The sequence below is a fragment of the Mixophyes fleayi genome, chromosome 10, assembly GCF_038048845.1.
Source record: "Mixophyes fleayi isolate aMixFle1 chromosome 10, aMixFle1.hap1, whole genome shotgun sequence".
Lineage (NCBI taxonomy): Eukaryota > Metazoa > Chordata > Amphibia > Anura > Limnodynastidae > Mixophyes > Mixophyes fleayi.
In genome coordinates, this window is record NC_134411.1 from 102,204,333 (window position 1) to 102,232,048 (window position 27,716).

Genomic DNA, 27,716 nt, shown 5'->3' on the forward strand with positions numbered 1-27,716 from the left:
TGTTCTGTGTTCCCCAGTCCGTTCCTGGAACGGAGAGATTCGTTGCCGCCTGGCCCAGTTCCCTCCTGTCAGTCCGAGAGGGGTCAGGATAATGCTAAAGTCATTAAAAAAAAAAAGAGCCCATTGTAATGACGTAAATGTGCTGGTGACACTTCCTCCAGCGATGTGTTTTTCCTGCCAGAAAGCAAGAAAGAAAGAGGGAGAATTTGTACAGTGTGTATATATTCCATTACACCAGAGCCTTGATGTATCCTCCGCAGTCACTGAACTTTCCCGCTGTTCTGACATTTGTGTTCCACATGGCTACTTAGTACGCTTAGACTTGGAGCAAGGGATCTATTTTCTTGTGGAAATGAAGGACATTAACTGACTTATTTTCTTTGCAGCTACAAATGCAGACGAGCCAGGAATATTCCAGGAGAAATGTCCACGTTCAGAGTTACTGAAACAACATTTCAAATGTATCTTAAAAGAGGAAAAGAGGGGAAGGAGGGGGGAGGATGTGTAGATGGAATGTGAAAGGGTACGAGGAGAAACCCGCTATAAGACCAGAACACCCCAAAATACTAGTTACTTTATATAATAGAGCTACCAGCGAAACACACACATATACAGAGTATATATATATATATATATATATATATATATATATATATATATATATATATATAGATATAAACACACACACGCAGAAGTATCAGTAACTTTTTCCAGCTAGTGACATTTGAAATAGAGCAGTGAGCATTGGGGGAGTATTTTCTCCTATGTGTATCAGACTTCCCGTCTTTAAGCCTTTTGGAGGATACAACTAAGAGCCTTATGAAGCCCAGAGTGGCTAAAAAAAGAGCCGTGTGTTGTAATCATCTTCACAAGAACGTTGTAATCAAAGTCCTATAAGTTAAGCTGCCTTGGTATACTGGCTTTCAAACATATATATATACACACACACACACATATATATATATATTTAGAGTGGCACATAAGCTTATAATTATTTTTTGTGACGTTTTTAACACTATGGCTCCTAGTGGGTTTTGCAGTACGATTAGGTGACAGCTGTCACTGTAGACCTTGTACGGAGTAAATCCATTAACAGGGATGACGTTATTACAAGGAAACGCTCCCCCGGTCTAGCAAAACAGTGGGAGTTATGTTATATAGTCTGTATTATTGTATAGATTGTAAGCTTGTGAGCAGGGCCCTCTTACCTCTCTGTCTGTATTACCCAGTATTGTTTTATTACTGTTTGTTCCCAATTGTAAAGCGCTACGGAATCTGCTGGCGCTATATAAATAAATGATGATGATGATGATGAAGGCCCTGCAGCTCCAAAAAACGGGCAGCAAATGAAGATGGTCAGAGAAGGACAGATCTCTGATCGGAGGGATTGAACCTGTCCTGTCATTTCTCAGCTATAGTGATTATTATTAATATCATAAATAACATTTATTTATATGACGACAACATTGCTTTACAATTGGTAACAAACACAATAGTACATTAAGCCGAGTCTTAACCGACAAAGCTTACAATCTATAGGATTGTAGTGATTCTCATATAAGTTGGGGCCTGGAGGGGTTGGATGAGAGATGATATTATTTTATTAATTCCAATAACCACAAACTGAGCTGATCTGTGCTACGGACCCTGCAGAGAAGGTTCAGATAACAGGATCCGGTGTCCGTCTCTCCATCATTGGTACATCCAGGATTTCTGCCTCAGTTTATGTAAATCTTTGTGCGTAGAGGTTACGTGACCGCAGACTTTAGAGTGTCACAGATTACTCATCAGGAAAAGAGGTGAACAAGACTCATTTACGCTCGTGGTTTATTCAGTGAATAATTCCTAAACTCATTAATCTAAATGTCATATCCACGCAGAAAGCAAATTTGGGGATTGGACCTGTTACACCAGTTCTCCAGAAGCTGCAGAAATAAAACAAGTAAATTATAAGCTCACACGTACAAACGGGACCATCCGGTACTGCATCCTACAGCTACTGGGCTGATGTTGGATATAAGTCTGTTTGAGTGCCGTATCTTGCATGAATCGCTCTGTGCATGCTCCGAAACAGACAATGCCTGCGACCTGTGAGGCGGGATGTTGGAGGGAAAGGCCGGATGAACACAGGCAATGCACAGTAAGTACGATCCGATGCAGATGCGGCTGATTCAAGTCCTGGGTTTCTCCATAGGCAAACCGAGGTGGGGGTGGTGGTTTCCTAGTGCCTGGAAACCCCCCTCCCAGCCTGGGGTACTGTATTCTTGAGGTGGCTGGACCCTTCCCCGGGACCAGCTTGTGTGCAGATCGTTTCTGTCTGCACTGTTCACAGCCATCTCTCCTCAACAGGTCGGAGAGAACAGGACTGTCTGCCAACGGTTCTGACACACTCAGTCAGGACTTTGTCCTGATTGTAGGGACAGTTGGGAGGTATGTCCCACTTCACACGGCTCTGCTCGAAAAGGGAGAGCTGTGTGCCCCTAACAGTAGTACACGCAGCATTGCCCATGTATATGATGGGGATAGGAAGAGTTGGAGAGCAGCCAATCACTGTCTAAAATTATAGCCACGCCCCATGCATGTTGGCCACGCCCACTGGTGGCGTGGCAGGGAAACTCCTCTCTACAAATCCTGCATTTGCCCCTTGTTCTCGTAAGTACTCCTGGTTGTAGTTGTATTATTATTACCAGCTACAGAGCAGGTGAAGGGTCCGACTGATAGTGATGACTACACAATATAGTCTTTGTATTAATAACTACACACATGCGTGCCACTAGCTAGCACACCACGTGTGCATGCAAGTAACAGAGATTATACAAATGTATCGTATGTACACTACGCATTGAAAACATCTTGATTTATGTATTTAATGTAACACAAATATACATATTTTTAATATCCCTATTTTAGTAATGATTATACTGTTAAAAGTTATTCATCTATTTAATAATATTTTTTATTAATGCATTCAAACGTGACCTTGTACTGCACCGCCAGTACATTTATTGCACTCTGCTGTGTGTATCCAACGTTACATCCAGATTCAAATCGAACCGTGTCTTGGACGTTTGGACTTGAATACGGTCGGAACTGCGCACAAGTTCCGACCTCTTTTGTAAAATGCAACTGCATCAAATTATGAAGGAGGGGGCTGGAGATTATGAATCAGGTCCACTGTGAGGAGCTCTGCTAAAAAAAATGTGTTGAGGAGGGGGCTGCCAGTGGCAGTGTTGGGAAATAGAGTTATGTAAATAATTTTGAACTGTCGCTCTGCCACCTGCGCCTCCAGTTTTATCAACGCGTTTCCAGTTCTTAAGGTAACAGGAATCATATATCCTGCAACACGATTAAGTCAGATCCACTGCAAATTCCACCTATCTGCACATAAATTTAAGCTGGAAAACAAACTTAAGCAAACAAGACATTTTCTAGGCAGTTTAAGTGTGGTCATCTTGGATCCGAACAGAGTTTTTGTTTGTATTGATCCTCGTCCAAATGAACTCTAAACCGAGCTTTGATCATAGCTACGGGAACAGCAGGATACTAAAATAATCCTGATTTCTATTTTAGTTGCCTTATTACATTAGGAAAGCACAAGAAACGTCTCTAGGAAAGAGTTTACTCATTGAGGAAATTTTGCCAAAGTCAACTCAGAAACACATTATCCCATATGCCACTGTTACAACTCCGAGACTTAATCACACAGAGCAGAATCTAATCCCTGGATATCAGACATTCCCCAGTGAACGGGAACCTGCAGTGACCCTGTGGCTCATATCGGACCATCGCAGGTCACAATTGTCAGACCCCATTATAGAGTCGCTGTTACTGTACAAAGCTAGTTCCTGTTCTGTAACATTTTTGCTACACAGCCAATGCAATTCAGAGCAAAAACGTCCTGCGGCGGATAGTTGTGGTTATAATCATTCGGATACGGCTACTCTCCTTAAACTGCATAGTGTTGATGTCCCTCTTTTCATGCACTAAACCTGCTTCAAATGCTCATATTTATATTACTGTATTAATATCATAAATAACCACATGGCCACAAGATTAAATTTAGGGACAGGTCACAGTTTTATTTGCAAATAAAATATATATACATGTTGGCAGCGAGACTAGAGCTGTTCGCTAAAACTATCTACAAAACCAAACATCCGGTCCCGGGATATAATCCCTTACGATTGACCGGTGCTAAATTTTGGTGGCAGAGTGACTACTCCCCTTCTGGACTCGACAATGACGTGCCCACACAAAGCTGGCCAATGGGCCCTCCGCACAAAAGGACCAAGAGCCAGGTTGCTTCGAAAGGGGTAGTGACCTGCGGCCAATCAGCGGTAACACCGTATTAATTAGTCGCTGACTACATCCAATGGTTTCCAGTCTCTATTCTCATCTCCTGGACAACATGATTCCTCGGGCTGCACTTTTTGGTACATTTAGTACATGAATTACGTGTCAGTAAGGACAGATGGCTGTCGGTAAGTAATACTTATATAAAGAGATCATGGGTGTGAGGATGCTGCCCACAGAGGCTTACAATCTAATGGTTTCCATAGATTGTCTGCAATGCGGATGTTTCTTTGTCAGAAATATGAACTCAGTGACTATCAAAAGTGTCTAAATAGTTAATAAAGTGGCTTTGCGTTTTGCATGCAAATTACAGGTTAAGCAGTTGCTAATATAGAGATTTGTCCGTTATTTATTGCAATATGTAACCACATATAAGAGTAATTACTCTGTCAGTGGCTAAATCACAGGAATGGTGTCAATATTATATTATATTATCTTATACAGGCTCTTCAGTCTGTTTACTATTCTAACATATCTTTCTTTTCTGGATAAACACAGCAGAGAATCTCTGGATCCGGTGTATTGTTTCATAATATGAATGAAGTGTAAGCAGAACTCGTGTCTACGGATAATATAAACCTAGGACAATCTCGGCTGCACGGCCGGAGGAACACAATCTGCGGCAGGGGAGCTAGAGCAGAGGTCACCTGCTGCTGTAGAACTACATGTCCCAGCATGGCTAGCTAACCAGAAGCAGGTCCAGATCTCAGTGTCTCATATTTAATTTTGTGTTTAGGGTTTGCATATACCCAGATGCCCATGTCCTGAGAAAATAGCACCATTCTAAATGCCCCCTTTCCCCCCGCCCACTTGAAAATAGCTCCTGCTGGGGGGGGGCGGTTTGCTGTAGCAATGTCTCTGTCTATGGTCAGCTCCCTCCACAGTGTCAATTTTGGATGCTCAGTTTGCACATTTAGTTCTTAAAAATATATATTTTTAATTAATAATTTTAAAATTGTAATTAAGAATTACAAAATGCCCCCACCTGCCCTCTAAACAGTAGTCCAGCCCCACTATGTACAAGAAGAAGGTTTGTGGTTAAACTATTTAAAAACAAAATAAAAATGACGCTGATTAACTGATTAATAACAGTGCTGGTATTAAAATAATAAAGCTAAATGTTTACTAATTATGTAACTGAGATTGCAGCATCAGCAGCTTCAGGGTATGGAATTTGGTTACAATTAACATATTTGTTTAAACACGAAGGCCTAGATTTACTAAGCTGCGGGTTTGAAAAAGTGGAGATGTTGCCTATAGCAACCAATCAGATTCTAACAGAATATGATTGGTTGCTATAGGCAACAGCCCCACTTTTTCCAAACCCGCAGCTTAGTAAATCTAGCCCTGAGGCTCTATTGTCATATTAGCAACAAAGGTGAAGAAAGTGCAAAAGTTTTGCTATATAAAAATTACTAATGCAAAAATTATAACACTCATAACATACAGGTTATTTGTTTTTTTAAATCCATTAAAGTGCAGCCAGTGGAGGCAGCCATGTTGTATTAGTGGGAGCGCAGCCTATCAGGTTGCCTCAGTGATGTCACTGGTTCCTAGTGAAGTGATTGGCTGAACACTGATTCATGCTACAAACACTGCTGTGTACAGGTGACACATTTCCCTTACCTGCCTACTGCTGATTACCAGACTCCAGAAGAGCAGACTGGCCCCGCGGGGCCCCAAGGAGATCCCTGAGGGCCCCACTGCTGGTGGCCCCGCCCCCTCAGAGTGCGGTCACCACAGATGGAGCAGCTTCCTGCTCGCCGCCTCTGCTGTGTTCTGATTGGCTGACACAGTCACTCAGCCAATCAGAGCAGCTGTGCTCTGATTGGCTGACACAATCACTCAGCCAATCAAAGCACAGACACCTCCTACCCAGACTGCCATTGAGGAAGCTGGAGGCAGCACTGCAGGAAAAGGTCAGTGTGAGAGAATGTATCAGTGTGTATTACTGTGTGTATCAGTGTGTATTACTGTGTGTGTGTATGTATGAGAGAATGTGTCAGTGTGTATTACTATGTGTGTGAGAGAATGTGTCAGTGTGTATTACTGTGTGTGTATGAGAGAATGTGTCAGTGTGTATTACTGTGTGTGTATGAGAGAATGTGTCAGTGTGTATTACTGTGTGTGTATGAGAGAATGTGTCAGTGTGTATTAGTGACACAAAGGGGGGTATTCAATTGACGGCGGGATCGCCGAAAATCCTGCGCTCAAAGAATATTAACGTTAATACGGTAATCCTGCGAGTAAATACCGTTAATACTGTGTGTATTAGTGTATGTCAGTGGGTGTGTCAGAGTGCATGAGAGTGAATTTTCAATGAAACATACAAAGAATCATCCAATGCTGTATGGGGGGAATTTATTTTAATATCTGGCATCATACAATGCACTAGATTACAACAGTAACACGATGTAAGCACAATATAGTCAGGGAAGATATATACGAAGATATTATTAATATGAGTTAAGCAGACACACTGTGATTGTAAAAGAAGACACAGATGCAGTAGAACATGTACTAAATAAATAATATTACTTATAATACATGTTCTGAGTTATAGTAACTGATATTATAAGGCTGCTGCTGAGGACAGGACAGTTACATGATTAGTATTTCTCACACTGCTGTGATCCCGCAGAGATTTATATCTGTGCTTTGAACCTCGCAGTATTTATGAAGATACTTTAAAGTAACTTTTTGTTCATATTTTGAAGATATTATTTCTCTTTTTACTTTTATCACCCTGACGTTATCCGGGTGACACAGCTGTTATTGCCTCTGTGTATGTGTACAAATTCCAGGCGTCATCATTAAAGGAGAATAATTCTGCTTGGGAGCTACATAGTGTCGCTAACAGAGGACAGTGATTGAACTGGGCACCATGTTGCTCTAGATACTGATAGAACCCACCCAAATCTGTGTCAGGTTCTCATGTAATCCAATTGGTTTCATTATCATTTTCCAAAAAATGCTGATTTTCTAAACTTTGCTTTAACTCATTGTTTTGTATTACATTTTATCAATTATTATAAGTTAAGCTGTCTGTATATTGAGTCAAATGACAGTCAAACTGACTGTGAGCAAAAGAAGGGGTTAAATGTAACAAAGTGCGATTCTGGCAAATCACCGATTTTCAACAATATTGCCGGCTAGATTTAGGGTGGTAAATTGATTAAAGACAATATCTGCCTTTAATTAAATTGCCATTTTAAATCTGGCCGACAATATCGGCAAATATCAAGGTAGGAACTGTTGTGAATGACAAAATATTCACTGTACAGCGCTGCGGAATTGGTGGTGCTATATACATTGATGTTGATGATGTGAGTCAGTTTGTGTGTATCAGAGTGCAAGTCAGTGTGTATGAGAGACGGGGCTGCCAAGAGGAATTCAGGGGCCCCGGCGCAACAACTTCATAGCGCAAGTGTGTGTTCATACAACTAGGGGCGTGGCTATGCATCTTTGGGGCGTAACTAGCAGGTAAAAAACGCTAGGCCACCCTCCTACAGGAAGAAAACCTGCATTGTTGTGTACAACATTGACGCAAGGGTGCAGTGCCCGCTCGCCGGAGTGTGACATGTGTCCCAGCACTCCTGACTTTCAGGACATCTAGCACTATAGTGTAGTATATAAAGAATGCTGTGTGTATATACAGAGTACACAGTCTTGACCTGCCCCTTACATTGGGCAGAACACTCACGAAAAATTGGGATTGTCCCACCAGAATCAGAACATTTCACAGACTCTTCTGCTCTCTCCTACCTGTACTTCTCACTTTCATCACCTGTGGCTGCTGGTGTCTTTACTTGCAGCTTGTCTGGATCCTGGAATGTTGGGGGTCCTATTTGGAAAAAAATGGGTACATTTAGAAAATTCCAACCAGCCCTGGCGTTAAATCAATAGCTCCCACGATTAATAATTAGGCCTTCCTCCAGCCCCAACATTAAAATAGTATTCCCATTGAATAAATAAGCCTTTTTCCCTCCCTACAAACGGCCCCAGCAATAAATTTATAGTATTTACATTTCATAAGTATACCTATTTCTCGCAACCACCACTGCCATTAAATAATTCAGTCATATTTAATAAAGAGACCTCATTCTCCCCAAACTCACCCCCACATTCAATAGCCCCCAAACCACTTCATCTTAAATTAACAGTCCGCACTATTAAATTGCCTCACCATCACCCAACAAACAAAATTGCACACATTAATTAGCCACCACCTACCTCACATTACCACAAGCCCCCTGTGCCATCACACACAGACATTACCACAAGCCCCATAAGCCATCACACACACACATTACCACAAGCCCCCTGTGCCATCACACACGCGTTACTGTGCCCCTTCATCGTCATCACACAGTGCCCCTTATGATCACACTGCACCCTCCATGCTGCTTGTCCCCCCTTCATCACACTGTGCCATGCTGCCCCCCCTCCCCTTCATCACACTGTGCCATCCTGTCCCCCTCTCCTTCATCACACTGTGCCATGCTGCCCCCCCTCCCCTTCATCACACTGTGCCATCCTGTCCCCCTCCCCTTCATCACACTGTGCCATGCTGCTTTTCCCCCCTTCATCACACTGTGCCATGCTGCCCCCCTCCCCTTCATCACATTGTGCCATGCTGCCCCCCTCCCCTTCACCACACTGTGCCATGCTGCCCCCCTCCCCTTCATCACATTGTGCCATACTGCCCCCCCCTCTCCTTCATCAAACTGTGCCATGCTGCCCCCCTCCCCTTCATCGCTGTGCCATCTTGCCCCCCCTCTCATTCATCGCTGTGCCATCCTGCCCCCCCTCTCCTTCATCAAACTGTGCCATCCTATCCCCCTCTCCTTCATCGCTGTGATGTCACACCTGACATTCAGTGCAAATGGAGCAGAGAAGGAGGATGGACACCGGCGCCGCCATCATGTGATGTGAGTATTTTATTTTGTTTATTTATTTTTTTTACTTTCCAGCTCCCCCACCTGGAAAAAAAAAAGTGAGGGCCCCCTGGCTTGCCCGGGCCCGAGTAATTAGTATCCCCCCCCCCCCTCTCGGCGGCCCTGATGAGAGAAGGGATGTGAGTCAGTGTATATGAGAATTGTATCAACGTGCATGAGAAATGCATTAGTGTGTGTCTGTGCGCTCACTATATAGAAAATCCACATTAGTGTGCGTCTGTGTGTATGAGAGATGTATTAGTGTGTGTCCGTGTGTATGAGAGATGTATTAGTGTGCGTCCGTGTGTATGAGAGATGTATTAGTGTGCGTCCGTGTGTATGAGAGATGTATTAGTGTGCGTCCGTGTGTATGAGAGATGTATTAGTGTGTCCGTGTGTATGAGAGATGTATTAGTGCGTCCGTGTGTATGAGAGATGTATTAGTGTGTGTCCGTGTGTATGAGAGATGTATTAGTGTGTGTCCGTGTGTATGAGAGATGTATTAGTGTGTGTCCGTGTGTATGAGAGATGTATTAGTGTGTCCGTGTGTATGAGAGATGTATTAGTGTGTCCGTGTGTATGAGAGATGTATTAGTGTGTGTCCGTGTGTATGAGAGATGTATTAGTGTGTGTCCGTGTGTATGAGAGATGTATTAGTGTGTGTCCGTGTGTATGAGAGATGTATTAGTGTGCGTCCGTGTGTATGAGAGATGTATTAGTGTGCGTCCGTGTGTATGAGAGATGTATTAGTGTGCGTCCGTGTGTATGAGAGATGTATTAGTGTGTGTCCGTGTGTATGAGAGATGTATTAGTGTGTGTCCGTGTGTATGAGAGATGTATTAGTGTGCGTCCGTGTGTATGAGAGATGTATTAGTGTGCGTCCGTGTGTATGAGAGATGTATTAGTGTGCGTCCGTGTGTATGAGAGATGTATTAGTGTGCGTCCGTGTGTATGAGAGATGTATTAGTGTGCGTCCGTGTGTATGAGAGATGTATTAGTGTGCGTCCGTGTGTATGAGAGATGTATTAGTGTGTGTCCGTGTGTATGAGAGATGTATTAGTGTGTGTCCGTGTGTATGAGAGATGTATTAGTGTGTGTCCGTGTGTATGAGAGATGTATTAGTGTGTGTACGTGTGTATGAGAGATGTATTAGTGTGCGTCCGTGTGTATGAGAGATGTATTAGTGTGCGTCCGTGTGTATGAGAGATGTATTAGTGTGCGTCCGTGTGTATGAGAGATGTATTAGTGTGCGTCCGTGTGTATGAGAGATGTATTAGTGTGCGTCCGTGTGTATGAGAGATGTATTAGTGTGCGTCCGTGTGTATGAGAGATGTATTAGTGTGCGTCCGTGTGTATGAGAGATGTATTAGTGTGCGTCCGTGTGTATGAGAGATGTATTAGTGTGCGTCCGTGTGTATGAGAGATGTATTAGTGTGCGTCCGTGTGTATGAGAGATGTATTAGTGTGCGTCCGTGTGTATGAGAGATGTATTAGTGTGCGTCCGTGTGTATGAGAGATGTATTAGTGTGCGTCCGTGTGTATGAGAGATGTATTAGTGTGCGTCCGTGTGTATGAGAGATGTATTAGTGTGCGTCCGTGTGTATGAGAGATGTATTAGTGTGTGTCCGTGTGTATGAGAGATGTATTAGTGTGTCCGTGTGTATGAGAGATGTATTAGTGTGTCCGTGTGTATGAGAGATGTATTAGTGTGTGTCCGTGTGTATGAGAGATGTATTAGTGTGTGTCCGTGTGTATGAGAGATGTATTAGTGTGTGTCCGTGTGTATGAGAGATGTATTAGTGTGCGTCCGTGTGTATGAGAGATGTATTAGTGTGCGTCCGTGTGTATGAGAGATGTATTAGTGTGCGTCCGTGTGTATGAGAGATGTATTAGTGTGTGTCCGTGTGTATGAGAGATGTATTAGTGTGTCCGTGTGTATGAGAGATGTATTAGTGTGTGTCCGTGTGTATGAGAGATGTATTAGTGTGTGTCCGTGTGTATGAGAGATGTATTAGTGTGTGTCCGTGTGTATGAGAGATGTATTAGTGTGTGTCCGTGTGTATGAGAGATGTATTAGTGTGTGTCCGTGTGTTGATGTAACATCTGGGCTGTTTGGGAAGGGGCGTGCTCATGGCTTGTCACTTCATATTTCTTGTACTTATCCTTTTCTCACAGACAGGAGCCCAACATTCCAGGACCGATACCAGCAACTACTGAGCCTAAGACACCAGGAAGTGAGAGCTGAAAGAACAGGTAGGAGAGAGCAGGAAGCTGCCAACTGCTCTGATTCTGATGGGACAGTCCTGATTTTGGGTAACTGTTCCGCTTTGTACCGATCTAGGGGCTGGGGCCCAGACTGTGCACTTTTTGCATACACTGCATTTTTAGATGCTACAATATGGCAATAGCCATGTCCTCAGTGGGCTGACCATGCCCCCTCTAGTCACAGAATCTGGAGGCTGACCATACTCCCTCTGATGGGCCCCTACCATGACATCCCCTGGTGGGCCCTTCATGTCCCAGTCTGACACTGGCAGGCACCCTCCCAGATCCCGGTGGAGGCGGGGCTTAATGACGCAATTTGTTGCATTAGGACCCGCCATTGCTATGCAATGCAGTGAATCTCGTGGTTACTTACCAAGGGCGGGGCCACTGTGTTACCACGCCCCCTCCTGCACTTGGCATGAAGTCATTTCATTGATTTGTTCTGCTTTCAGACGCCATTCACAAAAAAAAACATCAAGAGAGATAACGGATTTAATGATTTACAGTTTTCGTATCTCTTCTCATATTTAAATGTACAATTACATTACTATTCTGGTATTGATATAGTCTAGAAAAGAATCATAGCAGTTTAATCCGCTATATACATCTTGGATTAATGAGGAAATATATAATTACATTAAATATAACAGAAATATATATTGATTATGTTTTATTCTTTTGGGTTCACTTTATTCAGTTAAAGGAATTTATACAAGAATTGAAGGACCCTGTTTTCTTTGTTGCCATATTGAGTAAGATATCACCTATTTTTACACCAGCGACGTACATATCTATTTATTTCTGTAATGATTGGGACCAGTCTATCTTCAGGACGGGCCTCAGGATTTTCTCTCTCTATCCCATTCTGTTATCCGGCTGCCGTTTCCGCTACGAGCGGATTGACAAGCTCAGAGAAGCGCGGAATGTTATTGGATTCAGCTCGGAATCGACGTTCGCTGCAGTTTAAATAAATGATGAATTCATTGGCGGGCGTTCCAAGACAAACACACGATATGATTACACCGAAGAGGAGAGAGAGGGTTTTTCTGAATTGTTAGATATACATGGACAATTTTGCCCCGGAATACGATAACCTCACCTGTCCGCCAAAAACATCAGGGCACATTTGTTTCGTATTTGGCCTCTCAGTGGCCGGTTTCAGCTGACGGCTCAAATCCTACATTTATTTGGTTAAAAAAAATAAAATAATGAATCCCGTTGTTTGTGAGGGGAATTAGATTGAGCAGATAAGGTTGCAGGCCAATATTTCAGCCCATCATGGAAAATCCTGGGTCATGTTCGGTTTTTGTTTTTTTGTTTTTTAACTTCGAAACTCTTCAGCAATTAAAGCGACAGTACCACTTAGCAATAAACTGGAAAAGCGCTCAGCCAAGGAACCACATCCTCGCCACGTTAATTGCTTTTTATGAATTTAGAAACTTCGTAGCTTTCGTTTAATCTGGACCACACAAGTAACATGGCATTACAGTGGCAGGGACTGTATCGAGATAGAAATTCCAAGCTGATTTCTCCCCCCCCCCCCCCCGGTAAACGCATGACTTAAGGGACTCGTGATTGCAGTGGAGATTTAATAAGCCGGTGTGGGTCTGATTGGACGCGGGACAGACCAAGCAACTGCACAGTGATGATGTCTTGTGGCCTGCACAATAAATTAACCTCTTCACGGCTGTTTATTTCCGTGGCATAATATTGCTTTGCTACTTGCATGTCCTAAAAAGCTTGATTGATATAGTGTAGATATATGTATAAATGTGAGAATGAAAATCTTTAATAATCAGAGAACTCTTCATAGATGCTAAGATACATTTTATATTCTGTTACACAGTACATCAGAGAGACATTTCCTACTTAGCCTGGATCAGTGTAATATTATTAAATAAGTATTATATCCTTTAAGTGTTAATGCCAGTATTAGCCTACTTGCGATGATTCATTCCTTACATCAGTTTGAAAACTGTATAAAATCGGCCGGATAATGACCTGGACAGTTTGTGCGATTGAAACTATTTGAAAAGTTTTTTTAAAATCTTTTAATGTAACTATTTCTCATCGATTGTATCTAATACTTAACTCCAAACTGTTGTCTGCGGGGGGCTTCTCGTTACTCCCTTCACAACAGAGCTCCCGCTAAGCGGAATACAACACATCTGTACTGGAGAAATACTCGTTTTGATGGTTCATAGGTAGATTAGTTTTGATTGATGCGTAAAAGCCAGTGGAATGGTTTGTATCGGATTAGTGTAACAAAATGATTTCCTGTTGATTGCTCACATACTGCACCCTTGTGTGATGGCTCTAACTTCATAATGATTTCAGTTCCTCATCCAAGTGTATTTCCATTACAAATCATTTTTTGATGATGTACTAGTTGCATTGTGTAACTTGTGCTTAAAGGGCCACAAAACAAGTTTATACAATGAGAAAGGGTATTTATACAGTCCTGTGCCCACCTATAGTAACTTGTTACATCTATGCCCACTAGTTACACCCATTCCCAGCTCTTACTTCCTCTACGTTGGTGGCTTTCAGCCATAGGGGAATTACCTGTGTAATCCTCCTGTGGCATTTGTTATATTTGCTTCCAGCATGGGGTAAATTCAGATTTTAGGGCAGTGTTGGCTAACCTGTGACACTCCAGGTGTTGTGAAACTACAAGTCCCAGCATACCCTTCCAGCAATAAGCTGCTATGTATTGGCAAAGCATGCTGGCACTTGTAGTTTCACAAACACCTGGAGTGTCACAGGTTAGCCAACACTGTTTTAGGGGATGGACTCCAGAAAAATGAGTTTTTTTCCCACTAAGGTAGATGTTAGATTATCTTCTTCAATTGCTCAGGTTCCCCTCGTTTAGAAAATTCCCAACTATGCCGTGACCTCACCACCAAACTACCCACGCCCACGTTCCATCCAACGAGCATCTATTCCCCCATATTTGGAAGCTGCACCCCTATCCTGATAGGACACACTCATTTTGAGGTCCAAAAAAATCAGGACTATCCTGCCAAAAATGAAGCTATTGACAGGCACGGTCTTGCTATGTCTTCCAGGGAGGAATGGCAGAAGGGAATCCTGGGACCTTCTCGACAGCAAGGAGAGCAGCCCGTTCGGACCACAGTTGACACTTCATAATGGCCATCACAGAGGCCTCCAATGGTCCGATTCATATAGATCAGCTGAGTTGCTGAAGTTGAAGGACGTAGCTCCATTGTTATGGCTTGGAGGATTGGGGGTCACGGCACATTTTTGCTATGAAACCCTTGTAATTTTATTTATACCACTGACATTCCACAGCTATAGTTAACACAGCAGAATCTTCACATTACTATGTCCGAGTAGGACAATGATCTCCTAAATTACCGTTGTCTAGATGAGGACGAGCAGAAGCCCATTCATTAGAGACCTTCCCTGCATCGGTCTGACTCATAGGCCTGCATTTGGGAATTGGACACTTGTGCTCGGTGCAGGGGGTAACAGATTTTGGAGAATAAGTTCCTCCTGGCAGTTTGTAATTCAGTATTTATTAAGTTTTCTTATTATTGTATATTTCTGGGTTCTGCTGGTTGAGAGGGATCAGGTGTAACGTGGGCACTCTTATGTCTGTCATAACCAACAAATCATCATAATAAAACAAAAAGATTCAAGTTATTTTATTCCCCTGTCAGGTGGTGGAGGCTGGAATCATAAAGGTCTGTGACAAGGAGGAGAAATGACACCTTGATTTCAGACGTAGGTTTTCTTCCTAGAAGTTTCCGCAATATATTAATATAAAGAGTCCCCGTCCTGTATTTCTAAAGCTCGGTGCGATGTAGGAAATAGTTTCTCTGTAAACAAAGTTGTTATAATCAAAGACGGAATCGTTTTGCATTTTGATATAACTGTCCGGCAGCTTTTTATAGTCTCCAGCTAACACTATGGATTATCGCTCCCCTTTAAGTCCATTTCATTTGTAACTCTAAGTATAAACATTGTAGGATTCTGTGTAAGTGCTGGGTGTTGGGGATAAGCTGGCATAGTCGCCCAGGTATAAATCTTCCTTCCCATCCCTGCCAGCAATGTGCCGTGAGATGTGCCAAGTTAGCACGAACTTCTAATCCGTGTCCTAAACACACCTGGCACTAAACCGCGCTCGCAATAACCGTCCATCCGTTAACCACAGTACAGGGGGGCTTAAAGGGGTTGTGCAGTTTTGGATAATACCTTCTTAAATCGAGTTTGGCTGGTGCATACAGAGGATATGGTACCCCTGATTCAGGGAGCCGACGCACTGGGAATTTCTTTAGTTTACTGCAAATTATTGAGCTCTATTGAAGCACTATGGAAATGACTGAGACCAGAGGTGGATCTATCCCGATTGTAGGGAGTGGAGAGGGGCACGGAGGTGAGCAGAAGCACACTCTGCAATGAGGGTAGGTCTGTCACTGGCTGCACCCACCATCACCTGAGACCAAGCACATGCTCAGAAGAGGGGGGCAGACTGCATTGTTGACCCCCCAAACGTTGCTATGAGCCCCCACAAAGTAGTTTTCCAGCCCTGAGACCTCCAGTGCTAAGAGCCAGCTGTACGTACGATGTGTGATTAATTAAACAGAGGTTGTCCAAAGTGGACATTTTCTGTACAGTAGAACTAAACCCACAAGTGACTATGCACTATGTTAATAATTGTAACTGGTCCATTGTTTGCGTCATGTATCTTGAATTCGCTCTGCACATGCCCAGACACTGTCCGTCCGTACACACTTATGCAGACTGGCGCAATTCTGGCACTTAAGCCCACCTGTGCCTGGGCAGGCAGGATGGGGGAGGGGTGGGGCGCTCTAACGTTGGCCGAGTACAGTAACGGGGAGTTTGCGCAGATGCGGCTCATGCAGACCTACAGAGACGTGTTAGGTGGGGTCATCTTGTGACCTGCGTAAGCGGAGGTGCGAGTACTCACTGATGGTGATAACGTATCGTAAACCAAGTACATGGGCTGCCGCTGCGGAGGCGGGTGCAGCTCCAGATGTGAACGGCTCTGCGTATTGGCGGAAATACACTATTTTTCCATGCTCTTTTTCTTTACCATTTATTCCCGTTTCGGGACGTACTCTGCACCAGCCCCCCTTAGTAGTTATATTACATAGACTCTTATCTCATAACATATGGAGAAAATACAAAAAGCAGAAATGAATGAAAACACCTTACTGCCACTTTAATACTGCAGCATTATCAGACAAACCAATCGTTCAGTACTCAGCAACAGTTATAAGAATTCATCTAACTTCTATATTGATACATTTGCCGTCTTGTTACACTGTTACACTACTACACTGTTAGACTACTGCACTGTTAGACTGTTACACTATTGTACTATGAAACTGTTGTACTGTTATACTGTTACATTGTTATACTATTAAACTGTTACACTGTTACATTGTTATACTATTAAACTGTTGCACTGTTAACTTGTTATTCTGTTACACTTGATAACCTTTCTACTTTTTAAATATAGGTGAATGAGTTAAATGATAAAATTTAAATTCAGATTACTCCAGTTTCTTTCCACGCTAGGACAGTGTCAGGTTATTATGTACACATTGCTCTTGGAAAAAATATGTTGAAATTTTCACTTGTAATGTCAGAGACTGTTGCATAGAATGAGGCACATTCCCTGCTGGAAGCGCACTGTTGTATGTTCAGAAATGACCTTTATTGACCTCAGAAACTCAACCAAATAGACCCCAGTGATCCTCTTGTACAGATTGTTCCCTTTCCTTTTTATGCTAATAATTTACAGATAATTAGTTTTCTGTGGACTATTTCTGGCTCCATCTCTAGCACAGTTATGACGGAGCGTTCAGAGCAGTGAACTGGGGGCTGTGACTGGGTCACTTATCTCCAGAACTGAGGTTTATCTGACTCCAGACCATGCAGACAGGGTCAGCGCTACCCCTAGGCCCAGGGTGCAAGGGTTTAGGGGGCACCTAAAATACTGAATGAATGACATAATGTCACTTATTCTGTGCTCCCGAGACTGGGAGCCAGCAGATGGCATGGAGGGGCAACATCCATCAGCCTCTTACCTAAGAAGCATGTGCTCCTCCATATTTGTAATGGGCGGGGAGTGTGGCGCTGGGCTATGATGTCACAGCACGGTGCCACACATCGAGTCTGTGGAGCAGAGGACGCCCCCTCTTATGTGGGGGTCTGAGGGGTGAGGGCACCGGAGGTGAAGGCCGTGCTTAGAGCACCGACACTGCAACCAGAATTTCTATTCTATAGTCGCTTCCAAATTTCTCAAACTCTTCCTTACTTTGTTGCATCTTAAAAGACCAAATGGCTCTTTATTTGGATAGTGGCTCCAGTTCAGTTCGTTTGGTGACAGATTCCCATTTTCTTATATTGATAACTCAGCCCATTAGATGTGTGATGTAAACTGTTCCTGTCCCATTATCCAAAGCGGGACTGAAACGTGTTCCCAATCTTCTGTTTTACTAGCTAAACAGCGCTGGAAGTTCTTGTACAAGTCCCTGTACTGTGACGTCAGTAAGTTACATCTTCATACATGCACATTTATTTGTGATTTTAGTTTACTTTATTATGATATTTTAGTATCGATCACAAAATGAATTCTATGATTGGCTTCGCTCTACAAATGTTGAAATTCATCCTTGTTGATCTCACAGAAGAGAGATTCTGCTCCATGTATAATAATTATGGCCTTTTTCTGTGTGTTCTTTTGTGACTGTATATTCCACATGTGTATTGGACGTATCCTGCAGATTCTTGTCTGTCAGAACAGAGCTACACCTGTACTCAACAAAAGACGTTTCTTCAAATCCGCTCCATCCGTAGCCCGAATGACGTGCGCTTTAAAAAAAAAAATGCAACTTTTGTTCATTTTTTGCATGCGTTAATGAATCAGACCCTGTGTGTTCTTCAAAGCCTGGGTACATTGACCTTGCTAAAGCAGAGCTTTGATATTGCTGCATCCATTAACAGGTCTCAAGCTGTGTCGCAGGATAGTTTATTGTAGTAGACTGTTGATGTTTGTTAACCACGATTTGCACGTTCGGTTCGGACACCTGTCTGTACAAACTGTAATTACAGTGATGTGTTTTTAATGCAAAAGGAAAATGTTTCTGTGCTGGAAAATATCTACCGTGGCCTCTAACAAGCCGTGGTTTCATTACTAGGTACTGAATCTCCTCTTCCCAGGCAGGGGGCAAACCAAGAACTAAATATGGAAATGTTATACTTTATGCGGGCATTCCAAAAATGTGTCTCCGACTGAGATCACAACTCCCGAGGAGACCTTTATAGCTTCAGATCCACATGGTCATGTTAGCCCTTTTTGGGGATTTGGGAGGTTCTTTATTTTTCACTATGAATATATTTGGGAGTGAAATGAAGGTATCTTTTGTTGTTGTAAGAAATGGAAAAAAAATCAGAGAAAAGTTCTACTAAACAAACACTTTTCTTGCAGATGTGGAGGATAGTATAATGAACCCGACTGTGGGAGATTTGCACCTTTCTCTAACTTTTCTTGAAGTTTTCCAGAGAAGAGCCTTCTCCGGGGGTAATTAGTTAGATCTCGTATTGTCAAGTTATCGAGAACCCGGTTTGAACTTTTCATAGTTTGTTGTTCCAGTCAGCGGTTCAGACCTGATGAGTGGTCTTGTTGTACCGAGACAGACGTCCACGATAGGGTCAGGTGTGTGTTAAAGGATGCACTAGAGAGTCGAGAAGAGGTCACGGGACTCAGCTGTCAGCGAGTTGTTGGCATCTTCTGGGGGTCGGTCCTGATAGGACCGTGTGCATGGAATCTGTCACAGCGGACAGACAGCGATGAAGTTGAAGATCAGGACACTGAATAAGACCACCAAGGCAGAGAACATTAGAGGGAGAATCCCCTCCTCATTTTCATTCAACGCAGTGTTTATTATTTTATCCAACGTGTATAGATGGATTTAAGAATTACATGACCTAATGGACCTTCCAGCTTTAATCAATATACCGCAGTTAATATAAAGGGTTATGTCACCGATTAGTTCATCCCAGGGTTGATGACATCAGAAGATTTGGTAGGAGAAAGCAGGAATGGAATATTAGATATGACTCTGACACAAAGTAATTGTGTGTAAAAAATTAATAAGACTCAATTGATTTACCTACTATAATAAACAGTCCTGACTACACCAAGAAAGCGCCAACAATGATTTACACGGCCATGATTGCTGACATCACTCACCTAAATATCCTTAGTGCTGTATGTATGAAAGAATATCTCATTATACCAATGATCCTTTTAGATATTTTGCAGAGAAATCCCGCTGAGCCTCCAGTTGTGTCAAGTCAAACTTGTCTTCTTCTAGTGTTCTTATCTTTATAATTCCCCAGATTTCTGGATTTCACTTTGTACCTTTACGACCCTTGCCTGACCCCACACCTCGGTCATGTACAACGATTCGACCTGAAGAAGACAATTGCCTATTATCACACCTTCAGGACTGGTGCCTTCTCTGGACAGTGGCAGGTCCTGTTTCAAGAATTCCGCTTTAGCCAAGTGGGTGAAGTTCCTCAGATGGAAACCACGTTCGCACAGGTGTATATACCAGGCCTCGTACAAATTAGAGTGTTTGAGTTCCGGTACAGTCTGCTACAATGGACACAGCAAGAACGGTTGTCACTATAGAGATTATTGATCAGTATGGTAAATGAAAGCTCCGAGCTAAGAGCAAGATGCACCTAACGTAGCACATCCTGCGTTTCAGGTGCGTCCTGCACTCTGTAGGTCGCGTTTACCATAGACATCAACGTCTAATTGGATCGACGTTGCGTTCAGCGCAGATGACGCTCTCGTTTTGTCCAGTGAGTACATATGCTTCATCTGGTTGAGTGATACAGTCATTATTACATGACTACTCTAACAAGTTGAGGGGATTTTTAAAACTAAATTTCCACCACTATTTAATACAAAAATAAGTGATCGAAATCTTAAGCAGTGTGAATCCTGTCGATATCCGTGGAAGGCCAGGACCGCACATATAGTAGATACTTCATAGACCTCAATCCTGTCTATGGCTTAGTTGCTAGCACTTCTGCTCACAGCACTGGGGTCATGAGTTCGGTTCCCGACCATGGCCTTATCTGTGTGGAGCTTGTATGTTCTCCCCGTGTTTGCGTGGGTTTCCTCCGGGTGCTCTGGTTTCCTCCCACATTCCAAAAACATACTGGTAGGTTAATTGACTGCTAAAAACAAATAAAAAAAAAATTGACCCTAGTCTCTCTCTCTCTGTCTGTTTCTCTGTCTGTCTGTGTGTATGTTTGGGAATTTAGACTGTAAGCTCCAATGGGGCAGGGACTGATGTGAGTGAGTTCTCTGTACAGCGCTGTGGAATTAGTGGCGCTATATAAATAAATGATGATGATGATTTTCACCAACAGAACCCCACTGTCCTCCTTTTGTCAAACATCTCCTCTATGTGTTATGCTAGAAATAAATTGCAGATTTAGTTCACTATTATTGAAATACTTGTCACTGGCACCTCTATTTGAGGTGGGGCTTGCTTAATTAAGCATTAAAGTTAGTTATAACCTATCTAGCTGTGAGCTGGAGAATTCAGCCGACATGTGAAGGAAGTCATGGTGAAAAGATTCTAGTATGAAGTCCCTTCCTCGTCCTCTATCTCTCTTCACTAATAAAGTATTTGCCAGACTGACACTCGTACAGTTAGCTTTTCATTTTGCTATACCAACGTTATAATTTGTGTTGTATTGCGGCTTTAAAGTGACATATCCGCTGGTTCTGGGGGCGCCCCTAAAATAAAGTAGTTGTATCAGTTTCCTGGCTGAAAAAAACAGGAACTAATGAGGTAGGATAACAAGATCATTTGCAACTTGAAGACATTTCATCTGAGTCCTCTTCAGATTGCAGTCTAGAGTCATCAGCATATTCGCGTTAGACCAAAAATCCATATATTCGTATATAATGGACAAGCGGGGATTTAAATGAAAAAAAAAATGAGTAAAGAAACCAGAGCTGGTGCAAGGACTTTAAATAGATTACGCAAGTTATTCTTGTCCTCCTAAATCCTTGGGGCCCTGTAATCCAACACAAGTCGTCAGGAACGTGCTCAAATCTTTCAGATACCAGATCATTTGTCAATCACCAGTGAACGGTCGTTAAGGGCTGGACGGGCAGCACACACAGAATGGGGCGTAGAGAAGACACTTAATTAGTCCATCAATAGAGTTTGGCGTCCTGTCCCCTGAGACCACTTTCTGTAGCTTTTCAGTCTCAACACGCAGATAATTCTTCCAATTAACTCACGTTCTACCGTTGACAGAAATACACTTGTACTTTTACAGGAAAATTAAGGTACAAGGCTGTTTTCTTTTTTAAAAGATCATTTCAGCGTATGTAAATGTGTATTACGTTTCACACTTTGGCAGAAATGTGGAACATACTGAACCTCTCAAAATTGCTGAAGAAAGAAAAAAAAAAAACCAGGATAAAATTGGTAATTCTCCCAATCTTTCCAGACAGTTTCATAGACCAGGTTTGTCCCAGGAAAGTGTGTCCCACAGCCTAGGTGCAATCGTTTATCAATACCGAGCTTTGAAGATTTATTTTCTGGAAGCATTTGTCCTTTTTATTCCCAAGTGCAAAGTGCTATTTTCCTTATTCTCTTATTTTATAGTTGGTTTAGTCCCTTTATGTTGAGATGAGTAATACTTTCGAATGTTTTCCTGCAAAATATTCACCTACTTTTGTGTTTGGCTGCAAAAGTGTTCCCAGATGTACCCCAATCACCCCACACGGCAGAAAGAGCGGACTGTCGCCCCAGTTTTATTCAGTCTGCATAATGTAATTGTATCATATACAGGTGGCGCCAATAAATGGAAATAGCTAGATAAATGAGGGACACCAAGCATATTGAAAGCAAAGGCTTCCACACAGGTGTGGCTCAGGCATTGATTAACCAAACATCATCATTAGCTATTTATATAGCGTCACTAATTCCGCAGCGCTGTTCTACACACATACACACCAAGAGAGTCTCAGGTCAAATTGATAGCAGCCAATTCACCTACCAGTTTCTGGAGTGTGGGAAGAAACCGGAGCACCCGGAGGAAACCCACGCAAACACGGGGAGAACATACAAACTCCACACAGATAAGGCCATTGTTGGGACTCGAACTTGTGACCCCAGCGCTGTGAGACAGAAGTGCTAACCACCATCCCAGCATGTTCACTGTCATAAATTAATAATAATAATATTACATAATCATATTACATTATAAATATTATTATGAAGGGTTCCGCTGGTTCCATAGTACTGTGGGGCATTTTCTTGGCATGGTTTTGGTGTATTCATTCCCTTAGAAGGACAGGTCAGTCATAATTGCTAGGTACTGGTACTGAGTGATTATCTTCACCCCATGTTGCAGTTTGTCTTTCCTGATGGGAAGTGCGTCTGCCAGGATGACAATGGCCCCATCCACACAGCACATGTGGCCCCCCTAAAAGTTTGATGAGCATGACACACTTTACCCATAGGCCATGGTCGTCTATGTCACCAGATCGGAGCCCAATACAGAATTTTTGGGATATTCTGGAACGACGTCTGAGATCAGACACTGTCATGAAGCAGGTGTCCATTGAGTGAGTTGTGTAAGATGTCAACGCTTCCCTCCTGCGCAATTCCAGACATCGGTAGAATAGTTCTCATGGTGCAATGCGCCCTATTAAATGACTTTGTATTAGTGTTTGCATTATTTTGTCCCCCACTAGTATATCAGCACTCAGGGGTCAGGTCATGTTAAAAGGTCAAGTTTCCTATGTTTCTATAGGGGTATTTATACATATTATTCATTTACATTTATAGCCACATTTACCCATGCCGCCAGGGGGCAGATTGGGGTAAACAAACGAGCACAGAGAAATGCCCCAACACCTGGGTAACATGTTTCTGCTGTCCATCAGCCCTCTGCAAATCTGCTGCCACTGTGGACCATTCCTGCAGGAATTAGTTGTCCTTCCTCTTGCTCACTGATTCAGTATTTTTGTCGACTATGTCTGTAATAATATTATGAAGTCTGTTTCTGTCCTTCGCTAGAAGATGCATATCAGCGAATTTACTTCTTTCTTATTAGCGACTCACGTTACAAGGTTTCAGTTAATTGTGTTTTGCTTTAAAACATCACTAGGTAAAGACGGATTAAGGAAGGTGCCTGAAAGGAAACTTCACATACTGTACAGCTATATCGCTTCTCACAATAACAGATGCTAATCTCTTGCAAAAGCAAAACGATGTTTGCATTGGACTTATCGCAAAATGATGGCGTAAATCTCCGTATTTGCAGAATTGTTAATTACTATGTATTGTGCTTAGGAAAAACATGACCACTCGCAGTGATCCAAGAAGGGAAAGCAAGGATACAGTACAGCTCAGTGAAACATACGGCTGTCTGACTGCTTCATTTTTAGGGGGGAAAATTAATATTATTACTGACCCAATTACATCAATCACTGGTTTGGACACAATTTCACTGCAAATTGTACTTATTGGAATAAAACATTGGGAAAATTTTCCAGCCAGTTTCTGATTTCAAACAAAAATCCATAATTTTGCTAAATACCTTAACTTGAAATAATTGTTTTTTTGTACTTTTTCTAGATAGTGCTACTGGTAAAAAAATAAAAATGCAAACCCCAACAAAGCTATATGTCCGGAGAAACAAGAGGCAAAAAATACACCGACAGAGTATTATCATTGTAAAAATTTCCAGCACCGGACAGTCAGACGAGGATGATGAAGGAGGTGCAGACGTGAGATAGAGCATGCCTCCAACTGTCCCAATTTAGATGGGACAGTCCTGATTTGAGAGCTCTGACCTGATATACCAATAGTGACAGCTTTGTCCTATGGGTGTGAAATTTGGGAGGTGTGTGTCATTCACTGCTGCAATGGTGAACGGGTGGAGCGAACGGTGTTTGGAGGAGACGTCCTGCTGCCGGAGAGACAAATGTTGGGATTTATAGATTGAGGGTAGAGAAGGTCCTGCTAAGTGGCTCTTACAGTTTTTTGGGAGAGGGCAATGCTGAGAGAATAGGAGCTAATGCCTACATAGTTAAAACATGCAGAGGGTGTAGTATCAGGTGGGGGTGGGATCTGCTATAGTAAAGAGGTGTGATTTGAGAGAGGACTTGAAAGATTGAAGGTTGGGGAGAGTCTGGGCAGAAGGGGTAGAGAGTTCCACAGGGAGGGGAAGCACGGGAGAAGTCTTGGAGACAGGAGAGAGAGGTGGTTACCAGAGAGTATGAGATTCACCGTTCAGAGACCGTTCGAAGAGGGCGAGAAGGACTGTTTAGGGTGGTGAGGTCAGATATATGAAGGGAAGGAGTTGCTGAGAACTTCTACTTAAACTGGAGGAAGACTGATAGGAGACATAACGTAGAACCCAGCAGTAGTGGTAGAGACTTGTACAGTGAAACCATTCAAGAATATATAGGACAGTAAGCTAATATCAAGATAGATGGAACATTGAAAACAAAAGATCCCCAACAACACAATTGTCATCTAGAGACCGACAATTTTGTGAATGCCTAAATATTCTGATTTTGGTCAAATCATTATCGGCCGCGTCATTAGTTGTGTGACCACACACGTGTCAATATCTGTCCTTAGGAGCCTTAATGTGTGTGAGATCCTTTCAAGACGCTGCCCCGCTAACCAAAGCTCCATTACTAGTTGGTCCCCTGCCCTTCTGCCGCTCGTCCAATGACCGTGGCAGCTGTTTATAAATAAAGATGAAAACGCAGAAGATACCGATATAAATCTGGGATTTCTACTGGCCGTAGGGTCTGATTCATGGTCGGACGCATCTTACGTGAAATAGCACTGCGCACGCATAGAGACAGACATTACACCAATGAACGCAACTGCAGGAAATTCATATCCGCATTCAACTGATACTTACCGCTCCCTACGACTAACATAGGACATGTATATCAAGGGCGCAGATGCGGCCAATTCAAGTCTTGTGTTTGTGCCAAGTGCGCTTAGTTTCAGCCGTATCTTTTTCACCCACTACAGGGCAGGTGTGAGTGCCGACTGAAGTAAGATGTACTATCAAAATGCATTGTATGTACAGTAGACATTGAAATCATCTTTATTCATGTAATTAACTAATATAAAACAAATTATATTTGGAAAGAAACATTTTTATAAATGACTGTACTGTTGAGTTGTTATTTTATTTTATGATCAAAAAAAAGTTTTGTGTGTTCTGATGTGACCTGTATGTGAGTATTCTGTATATCTATGTACGGCGTTTACTGTTCAGGCTGAGCGTACTTACAGACTCAGATCGTAGCGCTTGTGTTTGACAATGGCCAAAGCTACCACAAGTTCCGAACTCTTTGTAAACACGCAACTTACGCGCAAGATCCGTTCGGACATAAATTAGTGTTTAATCATCACAATGCCAGGTAATCACTCACAGCAGACGTATCATCACATACATGATAGCGCCATTTATCTGTACTTGGAAAACAACGAGTTGTGGGAGGCCTAGAAAATATGTGGAGAGATCTGCACCCTCTGCTATCAGTGTGTTCAGTTTATTTACAAGTTTAATTCCATTAACCTTCATGTGATCATGTCAGGTGATAAGATACTGACAGCGATTTATCACCGACTATTGTTGACATTACTGAACGCTCAGAATCCCAGTCATACATCTCGCTCAGCCCGAGATTCCATCTAGAACAAGCTGTCACGTCCTGTGTAATAATGAGAGCTCTCCATGTTTAGAGAATGTGCTCGTTCTTGAAGACCCCATAGGGTGCATAGTGTCTTTTTTTCAAAACTAAAAATCTACCTCTCTGTAATTGTTGGTTATACACAGTGTGTAATACAGTGTATCTATCATTACCTGGTCTGAACGGAAAGTCTCTTTGCTGCTTCAGGGGTCAAACGAACGGAGCGATGAATGCCCCCCATCCCCACTGCTTCATCATTGGGTCGATAACGGGCGATTTGAAATGCACCATACAAATCCGCTGATGTCAGCCCGATAACGCTGTGGTGGGGTACAGATCTCTTAGTCCCCTGAAGGAACAAACAAGATAATTTAAGTTCAGTTCAGCTAATATTAGAAACCCTTTATGTATATACAGTATGCCTTTTACATTTGTATACCGGTCAGCAGGGAATAGGCTCCGTATTGTATACCGGTCATCAGGGAATAGGCTCCATATTGTATACCGGTCATCAGGGAATAGGCTCCGTATTGTATACCGGTCACCAGGGAATAGGCTCCGTATTGTATACCGGTCACCAGGGAATAGGCTCCGTATGGTATACTGGTCACCAGTGATTGGGCTCTGTATGGTATACTGGTCACCAGGGAATAGGCTCCGTATTGTATACCGGTCACCAGGAAATAGGCTCCGTATTGTATACCGGTCACCAGGCAATAGGCTCCGTATGGTATATCGGTCACCAGGGAATAGGCTCCGTATGGTATACCGGTCATCAGGGAATAGGCTCCGTATTGTATACTGGTCACCAGGAAATAGGCTCCGTATTGTATACCGGTCACCAGGCAATAGGCTCCGTATGGTATACCGGTCACCAGGGAATAGGCTCCGTATGGTATACCGGTCACCAGGAAATAGGCTCCGTATTGTATACCGGTCATCAGGAAATAGGCTCCGTATGGTATACCGGTCACCAGGAAATAGGCTCCGTATTGTATACCGGTCATCAGGGAATAGGCTCCGTATGGTATACCGGTCACCAGGGAATAGGCTCCGTATTGTATACCGGTCACCAGGGAATAGGCTCCGTATTGTATACCGGTCACCAGGAAATAGGCTCCGTATTGTATACCGGTCATCAGGGAATAGGCTCCGTATGGTATACCGGTCACCAGGGAATAGGCTCCGTATTGTATACCGGTCACCAGGGAATAGGCTCCGTATGGTATACCGGTCACCAGGGAATAGGCTCCTTATGGTATACCGGTCACCAGGAAATAGGCTCCGTATTGTATACCGGTCACCGGGGAATAGGCTCCGTATGGTATACCGGTCACCGGGGAATAGGCTCCGTATGGTATACCGGTCACCGGGGAATAGGCTCCGTATGGTAT

General features: G+C 42.9%; 1 long non-coding RNA gene across 2 annotated transcripts in view; it reads right to left on the reverse strand.

Moving 5' to 3' along the window:
* Positions 1-6,100, reverse strand: part of LOC142104586 (uncharacterized) — a 165,314-nt gene extending 159,214 nt beyond the window's left edge. For both annotated transcript variants that reach the window (XR_012679605.1, XR_012679604.1), the window contains exon 1: positions 5,980-6,100. This is a non-coding gene — a long non-coding RNA (uncharacterized LOC142104586). The remainder of the gene's footprint in view (positions 1-5,979) is intronic.
* Between the last annotated feature and the right edge of the window lie 21,616 nt (positions 6,101-27,716).